The sequence below is a fragment of the Aotus nancymaae genome, unplaced genomic scaffold (assembly GCF_030222135.1).
Source record: "Aotus nancymaae isolate 86718 unplaced genomic scaffold, 86718_ANA_hifiasm-v0.15.2.pri h1tg000064l_1, whole genome shotgun sequence".
Lineage (NCBI taxonomy): Eukaryota > Metazoa > Chordata > Mammalia > Primates > Aotidae > Aotus > Aotus nancymaae.
Window position 1 is genome coordinate 21,564,537 of NW_026988479.1, and position 18,653 is coordinate 21,583,189.

At 40.5% G+C, this 18,653-nt stretch overlaps 1 long non-coding RNA gene across 1 annotated transcript in view; it reads left to right on the top strand.

Annotated features, from left to right (window-relative positions):
* Positions 1-715: 715 nt before the first annotated feature.
* LOC135270646 (uncharacterized) overlaps positions 716-18,653 on the top strand; it is a 45,697-nt gene continuing 27,759 nt past the window's right edge. Inside the window, exon 1 of the long non-coding RNA XR_010338783.1 lies at positions 716-962. This is a non-coding gene — a long non-coding RNA (uncharacterized LOC135270646). The remainder of the gene's footprint in view (positions 963-18,653) is intronic.

Sequence of the window (18,653 nt, forward strand, 5' to 3'; positions counted from 1 at the left end):
GTCCCTATAGGGAATATGGAAAGTCTTCTTGGAGCCATTATTATGCTAGTGTCCATTGTGGCGCTCCTGGCAAGGGCGTTCTATTCCTATGACCACAGAGCTTCTCCTTCCCCTTGGCCCTGAAGTTTCTCTCATGAGACTAATCTTTCACTGAAAAACATGTTGGTTACCTACAGTGTGCTGGTTACATGTAGAGTGCTGGCTATGTGTGGCATGCTGGTTATGTGTGCCATGGAGCTCTAGGCTCAGGATTTTGGTTCTGCCCTCTTTGGTTGCATTGAGCTGTGCAAGCTAACATCTTTCAGGCTAACTTGCTAGATTTGTAAAATGAGAAACTGACTTCCTAGCACACTTAGGAAGATTTTAAGATAAATCTCAATAAAAAGTAAACTAGCTGGTGTTGCTGCTGTTGCTCCTACTGTTGTTTTTATTAGCTTGAATATAAAGAAGTCTTACACCTGTTAAAATGGAACACTACATGGTGTGGCCTGATATTTTGCCATACTCAGTGGGTGATAGAATCGGAGAAGCCAGCCATTTTAATGACTATGATTTATTGAATTCTTACCATGTTCTAAGTTCTTTATGTATACTGTTTCACTTAATCTTTACAACCATTCTAGGAGTCAGGTTCAATTATCATTTTGCCATTTGATAGAAGATGAGGACAATGAGTCTTCAAGAGCTAAATAATTTACTAAAGGCCACACAACCTGTAAAGTGGCAGAAGCTGGGACTATCCAATTCCAAAGCCCAAGTACTTAGACATTAGAGGATATTGAAGAAAGTGTGTGTATGTATGGGGGAATTTAAGAGACTATCAGACCATTTCTAGAGTTCTACCCAGTATTGAGACCTTATCTAATGTAAGGGAACTCTGGAGACATCTCATTGGTCGAGTGCTCTCCCCTTCACAGCAACTTCTTCTGCAGCGTCCTTGCCTGGTGCTCCAGTCTTCTGAGGTATGCTTGGTGGTTCTGAATTCAGATTTGAATCACGTGTCTGCCTGGTTGTTGTGCCCTTGGACAATAAACTTAATCTCCAAGCCTTAGTTTTCTTCCTTTTTTTTTTTTTAAAGTGGGGATAATGGTATCTATGCCACAGGCTTGTAATAAGACTTAGTCTGATGAGGTCTGACACGTGCTGATGTTTATTGGCCATTTAATACTATTATTAGTGAAACATGGCCAAATGTAATTCTTTGATGAATGTATGTAATTTCAGGGAGTTAACTTTACTAAAGTACTTGAAAATGTAAATTGATCTAGTGTACTTTTATTTCTTGGGAACATACAGGTAAAGTCAATAACGGTTATTTTAGATTGTGTGACTTCGAGGGTAGTAGCATTAGAAAGGAAGTTTTATTTCTTTTAATTAGACTAGAGCCACCATTCCATAAATCTATTGCACACCTCAAGTCATCCAATGCTCTTGTATTAATCTTTGTTCATTGCTTGGATGTCAAGTGATCTGCCTGAGGCCTAAATTTCGAATCTGCCTACCTATAAATAAGGTCCAGAAAGATAGATGACTTTGGTCACCTGAAACTGTTATTAGAAAACACATACACTAAACTATCAAGGGAATGAGAGGGAGGACAGAGAGGTATGCCTGAGGACAGGGAGGACAGAGCTTAAAAGGAGGGGCTGTGATGGATTGTTTAGCACCTGTAAACAAAGAACTGTGCCTGGGGCTCTTCTGGCTGCTGGAAATCCAGCCCAAGTTCAAGGACTCACTCAATCGTTGTTCAACTTGTTTAAGTCCATGCCATTTGTACATTTGATGGGATTTTATGAGGCGTTTCACAACAATTTCCCACCACTGTTTGGGGAAATAATGTCCTAAGAGTCAACCTTCTTTCTTGTTCCATTCTACAAGATGGTTTCTGCAAAAATAGCTTTTATGTACCCTGAGCAGTTGGCTACTCTCAGTTTCTATTAAGAAATACAGGCCAGCCTCACTGAGCAGGAGCCCCTTGCATTTGATTTTCAGAAGAGCACATATATTTGAAAGGATATCATTGTCCTTTTGGCCAGGAAGCGACAGTGTTGGAGCCAGACTCTTCTGGGTGACAAAAGAAACTCATCTTATTGTTTTGCTATTCTTTATAGGTGGTTAGGGGTATGAACTTTATAGTGAGATGCATTTGGGCACATGCTCTGCCTTCATATCTTCCCAGCTCTTAGCTTGGACAAATTAGAAACCTCCAGAAACTTATTTGTCCATCTATAAAATGGGGATGATAACATCATCTCTTAGGTTTGTTGTGAGGGTATTTAAAATACTTAGCAGTGCCTGGCATGGAGTTAACCCCTTAATAAATGGTATTGATTATAATTATGAGTCTGTCTTCTCTGCCTCACCTTCCGCCTCGTCTTATCTAGTAGTTTTGAGTGGCTGGTCTGTGTTTCCTTGTCATATATGATTTCCTTCCTTGCATGTATCACTCTCTGAAACTATCTTATTTAGAAAGTTTGCTTGTTGTTTCTCCCCTCCCACTATGATGCAAGCATCATCTGGCACGCCTTTGTGCATCTGCTGATTCTTGTCCACTCAGGGAGAGCACTGAGTAGGCTCTCCATACATAATTATTGATTAACTCCCTCATCTGTGTCAGTCATTTCTCTTGCTTCTCCATGATTCCTATATGAAAAAACCACTTTATTTTAGAATTAAGGGTCTAGACAAGGGTGAGAATGAAAAGGTGATTATTGTTTTGGATTGGTTTGAGGTGGAGTCTCAGGTTAGAAGAGCTTCTTGGGGAAACTAGGATGAAGAGGAGTGGGGCTTTCCCCACCGCCCCCACCAGAGATTGGTGTAAGTATATTCATTAGGACTCTAGTTTCAAGGCCCATAAAATTCCCTGAGCAAGCTTAAGCAAAAAAAAAAAAAAAAAAAAAGAGGTGTTCATTGTAAGGACTCAGGAATGTTTTTGGAACTGAAGGGCATGGACGTCATGAGGCCCCAGGAATAGTCTGGACACAGGAACTCCTTCACAAACATCTGCTGCTGCCTTTTCCCTCTGCAGATCCACTTTTGCCTCCCTGAAATCCAGCATTTTTTAAACTATCTGTGCTAAAACACAGTAAATATGAGTTATACTAAAAGGAAATAAAATAAGCCCTGATTTTTTGTTATTAGATTCCATAGACACAAAATTGCTCTGTCAAAGTGCTATAATGGTTCCTAAGTGCTTCCTTACTCTCAGTTTCTGTCCTTAATTTTTTGTGGACTGGTAACAGATGGCTTGTAAGCAAGCAGGACTGCGGTTTACGTGGCAAGTGTGGATCACTACCCCTCATGCTCAGATCTGCATCCCTCCACAAGAAACCAGACCAAACTGAACAGTGATCTTTCAGCCTGTAAGTGTGATTTAGGCTTTGCTCAAACGTCTGCCGTAATACTCTGGTCTATGCAGCTATGGCCACTAGGTGGGGGCAAAGAATGAAAACATGGCAGCCAGGGGTGTATCCTTCTTGAGGGGTGGTGGGGGCAACACTGTTAAGGGGTGAGCTGAGTGAACACCTGAAAATGGGTCTACATAGAGAGGTTTCCAGCACTACTGATTCTATTTCTTCTGAAAACACGTCATGAAAAGACTTGTGATGCCTGGTGCAGGGACTGAGAGGTGACTGAATGTGTGGCTGAGAACACGGAGGGGAAAAGTCATACGCTAGTTTCACAATTCTCACTAGTGTATTTTGGGAGAGTTCCCATCACATTTATAATCTCTGCCAGCCTACTCCTATTTCTATACACAAATATTTTTCAAGCACACAACTTCCCAGATTTCTGGCACAAACTGACAAAACCCTGTTTCCTTTCCTTTGCACATGTTTTATGGCTTAATTTTCTATCTCATGCCAAAGAATTGAAATGTCCACTTGGGATTTGGTCAAGCGAAGGTCCAGATCTTTTCAGAATGGTGGTAACAATTTCAAGAATCATTTGGCATCTAGGGGAGATTCCTCGAATGAGTCCTAACTGAATTTATCAGTCCTCTTCCTTACTTTACCTAGGAGAAAGGTACAGAGGGGTACCTAACATAAATGTAGGCTTTGGTTATCATCGATACTCCTCTATCTCAGCTTCTTGGAAAAGGCTCATTTAGCAAGCAGATATCTCTAAGACCTAGAATTGGTACACTAAAGGAAAGGCTTTGGTTTAAGAGACTTAGGTCAATTCAAGTCCAGTTTAAAAATGCAGAAAGTTACTGTGATATGATAATTGCATGGATAAGCAGTGAGCCATTATAGATGAGTGATCAAGAGTGTGGACTTCAGACTGGGCATGGTGGGTCATGGCTATAATCCCAGCACTTTGGGGAGGCTGAGGCAGGCAGATCACCTGAGGTCAGGAGTTTGGGACCAGCCTGGCCAATAAGGTGAAACCCTGTCTCTACTAGAAATACAAAAATTAGCTGGGCATGGTGGTACACGCCTGTAATCCCAGCTACTCAAGAGGCTAAGGCAGGAGAATCGCTTGAACCTGGGAGGTGGAGGTTGCAGTTAGCTGAGACTGTGCCACTGTACTCCAGTCTGGGCCACAGAGTGAGATTCCATAAAAAAAAAAAGTGGACTTCAGAGTGAAGCACTTGGGTTGGAATCTTGTCTCTCTATTTGTATTTCCTTCGGCAAGACATTGGCTTCTCTGAGCATCAGTTCCCTTATCTTCAAAATGAGCATAATAATTTCTTAAAGTTTTTGGTAACTGACTCAGCAACTATTTTGTTGAGCACTTGCTAGCATCCAGATACTGGGCTAACACTCAGGGTGCAGTAGTAAACAAGACAGAAATAGTTTTGCCTCTCATAGGACCACAGGACATTATAGCAGAGTAAATTTTGAATAATAATAATAATAATGACAGTAATAAATTTAAGTACTGTGATCAAACATAAGATGTGGTCAAGCACAGGTGTCAAAGCCCATATGTCAAATCTTTTAGCAATCCTGATTCTGATTTAACTAACATCTGAATAATATTTACTATTTAGAGTTCATAATCCTCTGAAGACAGCATTGTCCACATGCCATTAGAATTTTGCTTATGGATTTGTTTCCTTCCTCAGTTTTCCTATGTATTATTTATATGTAATCAAATGCATCATTTACTTTTTCTTTTCTTTTCTTTCCTTTTTTCTTTTTTGAGACAGAATCTTGCTCTGTTACCCAAGTTGGTAGTGTAGTGATGGGATCTCAGCTCACTGCAACCTCCACCTCCTGGGTTCAAGCAGTTCTCCTGCCTCAGCCCACTGAGAGCTGGGATTACAGGTGTGAGCCACCATGCCCAGCTAATTTTTGTGTTTTTAGTAGACATGGGGTTTCACTGTGTTGGTCAGGCTGGTCTCGAACTCCTTAGCTCAAGTGATCTGTCTGCCTTGGCCTCCCAAAGTGCTGAGATTATAGATGTGAGCCACCGTGCCCAGCCCATTTGCTTTTTCCAGAAGCGTTTAAATCAAGAATGCAAAGAAAAAACCTCTACTGAGAAATAATAAGGCCAAACTTATCCATTTGTTTGTTTGTTCATTTGGTATTTATGGAATATCTTTTGGGTGTTTGGCACTGAGGACATGGAGGTAAAAGGAGCACTTTTCAATAGGGGGACAGCTATTTAAATATGTAGGTGTCAATATTGAGAGGTTAGGCATTATAATAGAAGTTATGAGAGGTAGAATTCTTTTGTGTGTATATGTCCTTTCTTTTCTTTTTTTTTCTTTTGGTAGAGAAAGGGTCTTGCTATGTTGTCTAGACTGGTCTCCTGTCCTCAAGTGATACACCTGCCTCTGCTTCCCAAAGTGCTGGGGTTACAGGTGTGAGCCACTGCACCTGGCCCTGGGAGGCAAAATTCTGAGATGGCTCCCAGATTTCCTGATCCCTTGGTGTATGCTTTTCTTGCTGCATCTGCGTTCCCCTCATCTTGAGTGTGGTTAGGACTTGTGAACTTGATGGTATATTACTCCTCTGTTTAGCGTACTAATTGGTTGCCTTTAAGTTGATAAAAAAAATGTCATTATTCTGGATGAACCAGATCTAATCGAGTGCGCCCTTAAAAGGGACTGAGCCCTTCCTGAAGTCAAAAGAGAGTCAAAGTGTGAGAGAGAAACTTTGCTGCTGACCTGGAAGACACAGCCTTCATGAGCGCTATAGCTGCAAGAAAATGGGTTAATGAGTTCTATGTTAGCTTGGAAGAGACCCCAGATCTAGCAACCTTGTGAGCAGAGGACTTAGCTAACCTTTACTCAGGCTCCTGACCCAGGGAAACTGAGATAATAAGTCTGTGTTGTTTAAAGCCACTAAATTTGCAGTAATTTGTTACATGGCATAGGAAATGAATACAGATGTATGTACAGATTGCCATGATAGAATGAGCTTTCTTAATTGTGCAAACAGATCTGCTGGACTATGTGGGACTGTGAATCAAACTGAAAATTCTGGATGCAGGTGGACTGTAAAATTTGTGAAGTATGAACTGTTGGTAGATTAAGGTCAATGGCAAAGAAACCAAGCATTTGAAAACTAATTCATGGATCATAGATTTGTATTGTTTTAATTACATTAATATTTAATAAATTTTATGTGTTCCATATAGTGCTGGGTGGGGGTAAGGGAAAAAATACAAAGATGTGTAACACAGACCTTGCCCTGAAGAAGCTTGTTCTTTATTCAAGGAGACAATTGTGTCGGCTGGCTACATTACAATAATTCCAAATGGAGATCTAAGCAATTTACTGGGAGAGTTTAACTCAGTCTGAAATGAGTTAGAGCAGCCTTGATTTGTGGCATTTGAGCTAGGGCTTGAAGGATGTCCCCCCTGATGCTGCTGGTTGCCTTTCTAAAAGCCATTTTGTCCTTCTTTCCTGGAAGAGCTCTGATGTTTCTGGGGGCGTCTATGTTTCCCCAGCACGACTCAAAGATTCATCCTGTTTGGCCTAAACCATGGAGTGGCTGACTGGGCCAAGCAGTTTGCTACATGCTTTCGTAAATGAAGTTGATTGAAACAAGTCACAGGAGAGTTGAGCAGTTGTGGCAGAGCCCACGTGGCCCACACAAACTAAAATAATTACTGTCTCACCCTTTACAGGAAAAGTTCATTGGCCTCTGGTGATCCGGTTAGGCTTTGTGTCCCCACCCAAATCTCATCTTGAATTGTAATCTTCAGGTGTTGAGGGACAGACCTGGTGGGAGATGATTGAATCATGGGGGTGGTTCCCCTCATGCTGTTCTCATGATAGTGAATTCTCATGATATCCACTGGTTTTATCAGGCAGTTTTCCCTGCTGTTTCCTGTGTGCCTATACTCTCTCTCACCTGCTGCCATGTGAGATGTGCTTGCTTCCCCTTCCGCCATGATTGCAAGTTTCCTCCCTAGCCACATGGGACTGTGAGTCAGTCAAACTTCTTTTCTTTATAAATTATCCAGACTTGGGCAGTTCTTTATAGCAGTGTGAGAACAGGCTAATACACCTGGTCTAAGTCATCATGGTAATTTCAATCCTCTTTTCAGTGCCTGTTTTAGGAGTGGGAATGCAACACAATTTGGCCAAGGAGATATGATGGGATCATTGCTGGGTTTTTTTTTTTTAATTGATAAAAAGAGACTCTCAAGAAGGTTCCTGCTTCTCCTGTTAGATGTGTTTTTGACTGGATGTGATATTTCAAACTGCTAAAGTCTTTTGTGACCTTAATGAGAATTAGCCTGAGAACAAGAGCATGTACTGAGGATGTCAGACTGATACGTTGAAAATAACTTTTGTCTCTGATAGTGTCTTTGAGTTGTCAAATTCACCATCTCTGGAGCCATCTTAACTCCTGACTTTTTGTTCTATGGTGTAATAATTTTCATTATTGTGCAAGCCAGTGGAGCTAGGATCTTCTTACTTGCAGTCAGTGTCAGTCTTAGTGAATCTGATTTCATTGATTTCAGTAAGTGGAGAAGGAGGAAAGGATGCTACAGGTTGAGGAAACAGCATAAGCAAAGTCCTAAGGCATGAATGAATATGGCTTGGCTAAGAATGGCAAATATTTGCAGGACAGGTAACAGGGTGTATGGGGGAAAACAATACTGGGGAGGTTGGAATCAGATTATAGAAGAGCTAGAATGTGAGACTAAAGATTTTGGAAATTTACAAGCAATGAATTGTCATTGGTGCTTTCTGAGAAAGAAAGTAACCTTCAACTCATATTTTAGAAAAGTAACTGTAGATGCAGTATAAAGGAGTAGTTCCCAACCTTTTTGGTACCAGGGATCAGTTTTGTGGAAGATAAACTTTCCATGGGAATTGGGTGAGGGAATGGTTTCAGGATAAAACTGTTCCATCTCAGATCATCAGGCATTAGATTTTCACAAGGAACATGCAACCTAGATCCCTTGCATGTATAGTTCACAATAGGGCTTATACTCCTATGAGCATCTGATGCCTCTGCTGATCTGACAGGAGGTGGAGCTCAGGCGGTAATGTTTACTTGCCCACTGCTCACCTCCTGCTATGTGGCCTAGTTCCTAACAGGCCACAGACCAGTAATGATCCGTGGCCCAGGGGGTTGGGTACCCCTGGTGTAAAGAGTGGATTAGAGTGGTGTAAAGTATAGGTTAGTGAAGATAGGCTTCCTTTTACTTCACTGAATACCACTAGCCTAGAACAAGACCTCTAGCTAGAGCAAGTCATTAGCCAGAGTATGGTCCCTACAACAGCGTACCAGAATCACCTGGGAACTAGTTAGAAATCCAAATTCTTAGGTTCCACCCTAGAACTAGTGAATCCAAAACTCTGGAAGTGGGGCCAAGCAATCTTTTATCAAGCCTTGCAGGTGATTCAGACACACTCAAGATAGAAAACCACTGTTCCAGACAGTTCATAGACAGCTGTAGAATTATTAGGGCAACTTTCTTAACAAGTGATGGCATCTCTATTTATCTGAGAGGAAGGTACACACCAGAGTAATTTTTTAGGGAAGTTCTAATAGTATTTCTACCATGTGGGTTAAGAATTGGAGAAATATGGAATATTGCTAACAACACACAAATTATATTTTTGAAGAGAAAAGAAAGTATTCTTATCTTGTGCTAGCTTTCAAGGGTAAATGTTTCCAGCTTTTGCCCATTCATTATGATATTGGCTGTGGATTTGTCATAAATGGCTCTTATTATTTTGAGATATGTTCCTTCAATACCTAGTTTATTGAGCGTTTTTGACATGAAGGGATGCTGAATTTTATAGAAGGCCTTTTCTGTGTTTATTGAGATAAGCATGTGGTTGTTTTCTTTAGTTCTGTATATGTGATGAATTGTGTTTATTGATTTGCATATATTGAATCAGCCTTGCATTCTGAGGATGAAGCCAACTTGATCATGGTGGAAAAGGTTTTTGATGTGCTGCTGGATTTGGTTGGCCAGTATTAGGATTTTTGCATCGATGTTCATCAGGGATATTGGTCTGAAGTTCTCTTTTTTTGTTGTTGTATCTCTGCCAGGTTTTGGTATCAGGATGATGCATGCCTTATAAGATGAGTTAGGGAGGAGACCCTCCTTTTCAATTTTTTGGAATAGTTTTTAGAAGAAATGGTACCAGCTCTTTGTACCTCTGGTAGAATTCAGCTGTAAATCCATCTGGTCCTGGGCTTTCTTTGGTTGGTAGGCTATTTATTACTTGCTCGATTTCAGAACTTATTATTGGTCTATTCAGGAATTTCACTTCTCCCTGGTTTAGTCTTGGGAAGGTGCATGTGTCCAGTAATTTATCCATTTCTTCTATATTTTTTAGTTTATTTGCATAGAGGTGTTTATAGAATTCTCTGATAATTGTTCATATATCTGTGGGTTCAGTGGTGATATCCCCTTTATCATTTTTTATTGTGTATATTTGATTCTTCTCTATTTTCTTCTTTATTAATCTAGCCAAAACTCTATTTTATTATTTCTTTTCAAAAAAACCAGCTCCTGGGTTTGTTGAGTTTTTGAAGTTTTTTTTTTGTGTGTCTATCTCCTTCAGTTCTGCTCTGATCTTTGTTATTTCTTGTCTTCTGCTAGCTTTGGCATGTGTTTGCTCTTGGTTCTCTAGTTCTTTGAGTTGTGATGTTAGGATGTCGATTTGAGATCTTTCTAGCTTTTTGATGTGGGCATTTAGTGCTAGAAATTTCCCTCTTAACACTGCTTTAGCTGTGTCCTACAGATTCTGGAATGCTTTTTACACTATTGCTGGGAACGTAAATTAGTTTAACCATTGTGGAAGACAATGTGGTGATTTCTCAAAGACTTAGAACTAGAAATACCATTTGACCTAGCAATCCCATTACTGCTTATATACTCAAAGAAATATAAATCATTCTATTATAAAGATACATGCACACGTATGTTCATTGAAGCACTATTCACAATAACAGAGACAGGGAATCAACCCAAATGCCCATCAATGGTAGACTGGATAAAAACATATGTGGTACATATACACCATGAAATACTATGCAGCTATAAAAAGGAATGAGATCATGTCCTTTGCAGGGACATGGATGAAGCTGGAAGACATTATTTTTGACAAACTAATGCAGGAACAGAAAACCAAATGCTGTATGTTCTCGTTCATAAGTGGAAGCTGAACAGTAAGAATACATGGATACAGGGAGGAAAACAACACACACTGGGGCTTGTTGGGGGTCGGGGTGGGGTGAGGAAGAGCATCAGGAAATATAGCTAATGCTGGGCTTAATACTTAGGTGATCGGTTGATAGGTGCAGCAAACCACCATGACATGTTTGCCTCTGTGACAAATCTGCACATCCTGCACATGTACCACAGAAGTTAAAATAAAATAAAAAAATAAAACAAAAAACCCTTGCATTACCACTTGCAGAGTACTGTCTGATGGCATGGTTTTAAGTCTACAAATAGTTGGCCTTGTCATCTAAATTGAAAGGGCTTACAAAAATCTAAACCACTTTGAAATAGGTGAATGAGGATCAAAAGGAAAAAAAAGAAAAAGTATTAAGGTTCTTGGTTCATTTGTATTCTGAATTTAAAGGCCCCTTACTTCGTGAATATAAAACACATCAAGTTAATTATTCCACTGTTTTTACACTGTAGATTAAGAACATTACATACATCAGTGACACTGTACATTTTAAAGTCTATTAATTTTATCACTTCCTGGGTCAAAGGAGAAACTTGTTCCTTAGCAGTCTCTGCTGACCTCTTTCAGGAAAACATTTATCAAGCACCTTCTTGAAGAAAGTCAGTCTGTACAGATAAAAGAACTGTAGAATGCTCCTGATATAGTTGGCTGTGTCCTCACCCAGATCTCTTCTTGAACTGTTCCTATAATCCTCACGTGTCATGGAAGGGACCTGGTAGGAGACAACCGAATCATGGGGGCAGTTTTCCCCCATGCTGTTCTCGTGATAGTGAGTTCTCATGAGATCTGATGGTTTTATAAGGGGCTTCCCCCTTTGCTAGGCACTCATTCTCTCTCCTGTCACCCTCTAGAGAGGTGTCTTCCACCATAATCGTAAGTTTCCTGAGGCCTTCCAAGCCATGTAGAGCCATGAGTCAATTAAACCTCTCTTCTTTATAAACTACTGAGTCTCAGGTCTTACTTTATAGCAGCATGAGAATGAACTAATACAGCTCCCATGTTTTTCAGCAAAGTATATGGGTTTGAAATAGAATAGAGACTCCCAAGTGAGGAGTTAGAAAAGGAGACCACACACCTAAGAATGTCTAGGTTTTTTTGGAAAATTTGTTTATCTATAACAAAAACATATTAGGAGGATGTTTACAAAGCTCATTAATATTACTGGGGATCAACTCTTAGAATTCATGACCTAAATCAGGGATAGAAAAGTTTCATTTTGCATTCTGACTTTGATTGAATAGTAGAAGTTACTTAGAGTCCTGTTTTGGGGGAAAAACATGTCTGAGTCCCTATCTGGGCTCAATGAGAGAGAATGCTGTGATTGATTGATTTCTGTGATGGGTGCTGAAATAAGAGAAGTTACATTATAAGTGTTAGGTGAATTGTCATCCCTGCCTTGATTTCCTTCATTTAGTCAGATGGGATGACTTTAATTATAAGACAGAAAATCAATTCAAACTGATTTAAGCATAAAAGGGAATTTATTATCTCAGGTAACTCAATAGGCTGGACTAAGGGCTTTTAGCTCATTTTGATCTGGGACTCAAATGACCCAGGACTGGGTTTCTCTCTCTTGGCACCTTTGATAATAATCATGATGATAATGATAATAATGATAATAGCAGCTAACACATATAACAGATGTTTCAGATGCTGATTATAAGTACAATACATTTACTAATTCACTTAACCCTCAAACTGAGTCTATGAGGTAGATGGTAGTATAATCACTTTCATTTACAGATGAGGAAAGTGAAGAATAGAGATATTAAGTAACTTGTTCAGGACTGTGCAAGTGATGGACTTGGGATTAGAATCCATGTAGTCTGTTTAGAATCCATGATGCTATTACCATTATTATCATGATCATTATCAAAGATTCCAAGAGAGAGAAACCCAGTGCTCTAAAACAGGCTTGGCAAACTATGGCCTGTGTGCCAAATCCTACCTGTGCCCATTCTTGTAAAAAATTATTTTAAATAACTTTAAATGCATTTGTTTAGAAAACAGATACACTCATGTATATATTGTCAGTAGATGATTTCATACTGCAATGACAGAGTTGAGCGTTTACAACAGAGACTGTATGGCCAACTACATTAGTCCATTTTCAGACTGTAATAAAGAATTAACTGAGACTGGGTAATTTATGAAGAAAGAGGTTTAATTGACTCACAGTTCTGCAGACTGTACAGGAAACATGGCTAGAGGCCTCATGGTGGCAGGTGAAGGGGAAGTAAGTAACTTACTGTGGAGAAGCAGGAGAAGGAGCAAGCAAAGAGGGAAGTGTTACACACATTTAAACAGTCAAGTCTCATGAGAACTCACTATTATGAGAACAGCAAGGGGGAGATCCACTACCACGATTCAATCAGCTCCCACCAAGTCCCTCCCTCAACACTGGAAATTACAATTCAGCATGAGATTTGGGTGTGGACACAGAGCCAAAGCACATCATACCTCCTCTGGCCCCTCCCAGATCTCACGTTCTTTTCATATTTTATAACACAATCATGCCTTCTTAACATTCCCCCAAAGTCTTAACTCATTCCAGCATTAACTCAAAAGCCCAAGTCCTAAGTTTCATCTGAGACAAGACAAGCCCCTTCTGCCTATGAGCTTGTAAAATCAAAAACAAGTTAGTTACTTCCAAGATACAATGGGATTACAGGCATTGTGTAAATGCCCCCATTTGGTCAAAACGAAGGGACTGCAGGCCTCATGCAAGTCCAAAATCCAGCAGGGCAGTCATTAAATCTTAAAGCTCCAAAATAATCTCCTTTGATTCTGTGTCTCACATCCAGGTCACATTGATGCAAGGGTTGGGTTCCCAAGGCCTTGGGAAGTTCTGCCTCTGTGGCTCCACAGGGGACAGCCCCCACAGCTGCTTTCATGGGCTAGTGTCGAGTGCTGAAGCTTTTCCAGGCACATGGTTCAAGCTGTTGGTGGATCTACCATTCTTGGGTCTAGAAGACCATGGCCCTCCTCTCACAGCTCCACTAGGCAGTGCCCCATTGGGGACTCTGTGTGGGGGCTCTGACCCAATCTTTCCCCTCTGTACTTCCCTAGTAGAGATTCTCCATGAGGGCTCTGCCCCTGCAGAAGACTTCTGCCTGAACATCCAGGCATTTCCATACATCCTCTGAAATCTAGATGGAGGCTCCCAAACTTCAACTCTTGCCTTCTGCATACCTACAAGACTAACACCATGTAGAAGCCACCAAGGCTTGGGGCTTGCACCTTCTGAAGCAATGGTTGGAGCTGTACTTTGGCCCCTTATAGCCATGGCTGGAACTGGAGTGATGGGATGCAGGGCACCAGGTCCCAAGGCTGCACCGAGCAGCAGGGCCCTGGGTCTGGCCCAGGAAACCATTTTTCTCTCCTAGGCCTCTAGGCCTGAGGTGGGAGGGGCTGCTGTGAAGGTCTCTGAAGTGCCTTGGAAACATTTCCCCCATTGTCTTGGCTATTAACATTTGGCTCTTCTCTATGCAAATTTATGTAACTTTAAATTCCTCCCCAGAAAATGGGTTTCTCTTTTCTACTGCATGGTCAGGCTGCAGAATTTCCAAACTTTTATGTTCTGCTTTCCTTTTAAATATAAGTTCTAGTTTCAGGTCATTTCTTTGTTTATGCAAATGAGAATAGGCTTTTAGAAGCAGCGAGGCCACATCCTGAATACTTTGCTGTTTAGATATTTCTTCTGCCAGATACCCTAAATAGTCTCTCTCAAGTTCAAAATTCCACAGAGCTCTAGAGCAGAGGCACAATGCCACCAGTCTTTTTGTTAAAGTACAGCAAGAGTGACCCTTACTTCAGTTACCAAAAAGTTCCTTATCACTATCTGAGACCACCTCAGCCTGGACTTCACTTCCATGTTACAATCAGCATTTTGGTCACAGCCATTCAACAAGTCTCTAGGAAGTTCCAAACTTTCCCTAAACTTCCTGTTGTCTTCTGAGCCCTCCAAACTGTAATGACTTCTGCCCATCACCCAGTTCCAAAGTTCGTTCCACATTTTCAGGTATCTGTATTGCAATGTCCCACTTCTCTGGTACCAATTTTCTGTATTAGTCTGTTATCATACTGCTACAAAGAACTACCTGAGACTGGTTTATGAAGAAGACAGATTTAATCGACACACAGTTCTGCAGGCCGTACAGAAAGCATGGCTGGGAGATGAAGGGGAAGCAGGCATGTCTTACAGGGCCAGAGAATGAGAAAGAGAGAGCAAAGGGGGAAGTGTAACACACTTTCAAATAACCAGGTCTCATGAGAACTCACTCACTACCACAAGAACAGCCAGGGGGAAATTAGCTCCCATGATTCAATCACCTCCCACCAGGTCCCTCCCCCAACACTGGGAATTACAATTTGACATGAGATTTGGATGGGGGCACACAGTGAAACATATTACCTGCAAAGCTTAAAGTATTTACTATCTGCCCCTTTATAAGAAGAATTTACCAACCTTTGCCCTAAACCACTGTGCTATATTGGATTCCACCATTCCTAGGCTTCGTATGGTGACAAGACGGCTGCAGCTGCTCACTTTCTTAATCCTTTTCTTTTCACATTCATAAAGAGCATATCCAGTTCCCTGGTTCCTCAGATGAAGCCATATAATTGGGTCTTGCTTGCCCTGATTGGCCTGATTTAGGTCATCACTGAACTGCCCAGCCCCCCTGCTCCATCCCTGAAGCTAGGAATGAAGTCAGCTTCATTCAAGGTAGGTGGCTGGAGGTCAAGAAAGGGTGTTCCACCCTAAGACGACATCTAGAGAGTTTACTGTGGGAGATGCATCAGAATTCAGGGTAGTAAAAACAAATATTGATGGTATTAATAATGGCCTGTTTAGTGCATTTGCTTATTTAATGACAAATATAAATATTTGATGTAAATGGAAATATTAGATGGAAATATTTCAGTAACATTCCAGATGGCTATGCAGGAAGATGACATTTCCACTCACATCTCTCATGAGAGGCTGGGTGCTAATTAGTGGCTACTAAGGATTGTCAATAAAAAGATCATTGAAAGTGAGAGAATGAGGAAGAATTCTGAAAGGAGAGGAGTTGAACCTATACCCAACTGCTAACTTCAGCACTAGTTCTCTTTCAGCCAAAGCTACTGCAACCTTCGTAACTTTCCTTTATCCTGTTATGTATGCATTTCTTGTTTTTTGATTTTTTTGCCTGGTCCAGCTGAAAGTATGGCACTAACTTAATATTTTCTTCATGAGTCTCAGTCATTGTCATAAATATACTGTCCTAGGTTGTGATGTAGTGAGGCCTTTCAGGGTTTGTGACATGCATTTGGGGCTGTTTTCCCCGAAAAGTCTAACTCATGTTGTTTGGGTGTTTGGTTCCTCTGTTAGCCATTTTTTTTTTTTGAGACAGAGTCTTGCTGTGCCGCCCAGGCTGGAGTGCAGTGGCGCATGATGCAATCTTGGCTCACTGCAACCTCCAACTCCCTGGTTCAAGTGATTCTTCTGCCTCAGCCTCTAGAGTAGCTGGGATTATAGGCATGCACCACCATGCCCAGTTAATTTTTGTATTTTTAGTAGAGATGGATTTTCACCATGTTGGCCAGGATGGTCTCGACTTCCTGACCTCATGATCCACCTGCCTCTGCCTCCGAGAGTGTTGGGATTACAGGCGTGAGCCACCGCACTTGGCCTCTGTTGGCCTTTTAATTATCTTTTTATGAAGTATAACACACAAACAGAAAATCACACAAAAAAATATAGAACTTAATGAATTATCATAGGGAAAATCTTTTAAAATGGTAAATTTGTAGTGTAGCAGCCACCCTAAAGCTCCTCTGAATTCCTCCACCAGGTCATACTCCCTTATTTCCCTAAAAGACAACCATTGTCATTAATTCTAAAGTAACCACTTTCTTGCTTTTTTTCAGAGTTTTACCACCTAAGTACCAGCCTAAACGCTATAGTCATGTTTCACACGTTTGTGAATTTTATGTAATTGTATTTGTAAAGCATATATTATTTTGTCTGGTTTCTTTTTCTCAACCTCACATTTGTAAGACTTGTCAGGTTGCTGTGTGAAATTATCACTCATGCCTTTTCATTGATGGTATTCCATTTTGTGGGAATAACATGTTTTTTGTTCTACTATCGATGGTCATTTGCATTATTTTCTAATTTTAGTATTTGTGAATAATGTTGCTATGAATTTGTCTCCTGGAGTAAGTGTATGTGCATTTGTTGGATATAGACTTAGAAGTGGGTCATAGGGTATAACATAGGGTGTTATATGTATTGCCATATATGATTGATTGATTTGATTGATTTACTGGGTTATAGAGTCTGAGTATCTAATATTACTAGATAATGCCAAAGAGTTTTCTGAAGTGTGCTGGGTTGTGATCGTGCCAGCAGGGTATGAGAGTTCCAGCTGTAACATGTCTTTGCCAACATTTGTTAGTGTCAATCCTTCTCATTTTTTATGTTCACTGATTATTTTGAGTATTGTCTTTTGTGAATTGCCTTCAAGTCCCATACTCACTTTTCTACCAGGTTTCTGTTTTTTTAAAAACTATGATTTGTAGAAACCATTTTCAAAGCGGGACCTCTATTCTCTTATCTCCATGATATCTGTTGCTAATGGTCCTTGTACCAGTGATGCCGCCTTTTCTTTTGCTTTGGGTGGTCTCCCTCCCCAGTATTCTGTGGTCCTCTCCTCAACTGACATATTCTCACTCTGCATTTTCCCGTGTCATCCTCTCTGTGAAGGCCACTACACACTGATGACTAACTCTTTATCATATTCAGTGATATCTCAGAGATGGATCTTTTTATCTTGATGCCTATTGGGGGATCTCTCTCTACCTCTCTGCTCCACTGGCTTCTCACATCCATATGTCCAAAATTAGACTCTTTGTCTGTCTTTTCCTCCCCCTTGAACATGCCACTATTTATTCTCCATCTCTGTTCATGCCTTCGTTTATCATCTTAGCTACCAATCTAGGCATTTTCATCAACTTCTTTTTCTTAGCTCTCATCAAATCACTCTCTAAATTGTATTGATTTTATTTCTTCAGTTTTTCCATCCCTAGTTCAGGTCCTTATCATCTCTCTCCTGGACCACTTCAGCAGCTTCCTGAGTAGGCTCCTTGCCTTCAGTCTTATCTACTACAAATGTATTGTTTACACAGTTGCCAAAGTGATCTTCAAAAATGTGATCCCAACGATGTCAATTCTCTTCTTATAATCTTGCAGCAGCACTCCACTGCCTGAGTGAAGTCTAAGCTCTCTAAATGGCCCTCTGCAATCTGGGTGCTGCTACTTCACCAGCACTTGAGATAGTCTTAGCCAAGTCTTTCCTTTTAGTAAAATCAAACTGCTTGTACTACTCAGAGAGAGGTAGTGCTTCTTAACTGTTACTCATGTTTGTCCTCCCCTGATTCACCCCATCGTCTTTGAAGATCTAACTCACTTTCATCTCCAGGGGACTGGATGTTCTAACTCTGTGTATCCATAATAACTTATGTATATTTCTGCTAGTGGATATACCACATTGTATTTAAGTCATCTGGTTGGGATGGCATTTCCTACTAGATGATATTCCTTAAGGACAGGGATTGTGCCTTGTCTCTGTAGTTTACTCTGTGACATATGATCAGGTATGGAATACTTGTTTGCTTAGGTGATCTGTAGGAAGGCAAAATAATATTTAATTTTGTGGGTAAATGGTATTTAACATAGTAGATAAATGCAGTGAGCCCATGTGTGTGAATATGGTTGTCAGTGAGATTTGGCATGAGGCATTTCCCCCAGGGCCACTTGCAGACTGTTTTTGAATGGTACCCCAGGCAAAAATGCTGAATGTTCCTATGTAGGAATTAAAATTTCTTATCAAGGATGTCGACTCATTGGTTTTAGGCACATGGAAAAATAATACAACAATAACAATAACAATAACAATGAAATAAAAGTGATTTTAGAAGTTCAAAACACCTGATTTCTATCCTGGCCTTGGAGTAATTCTTCACATAACCTTGGGAAGTT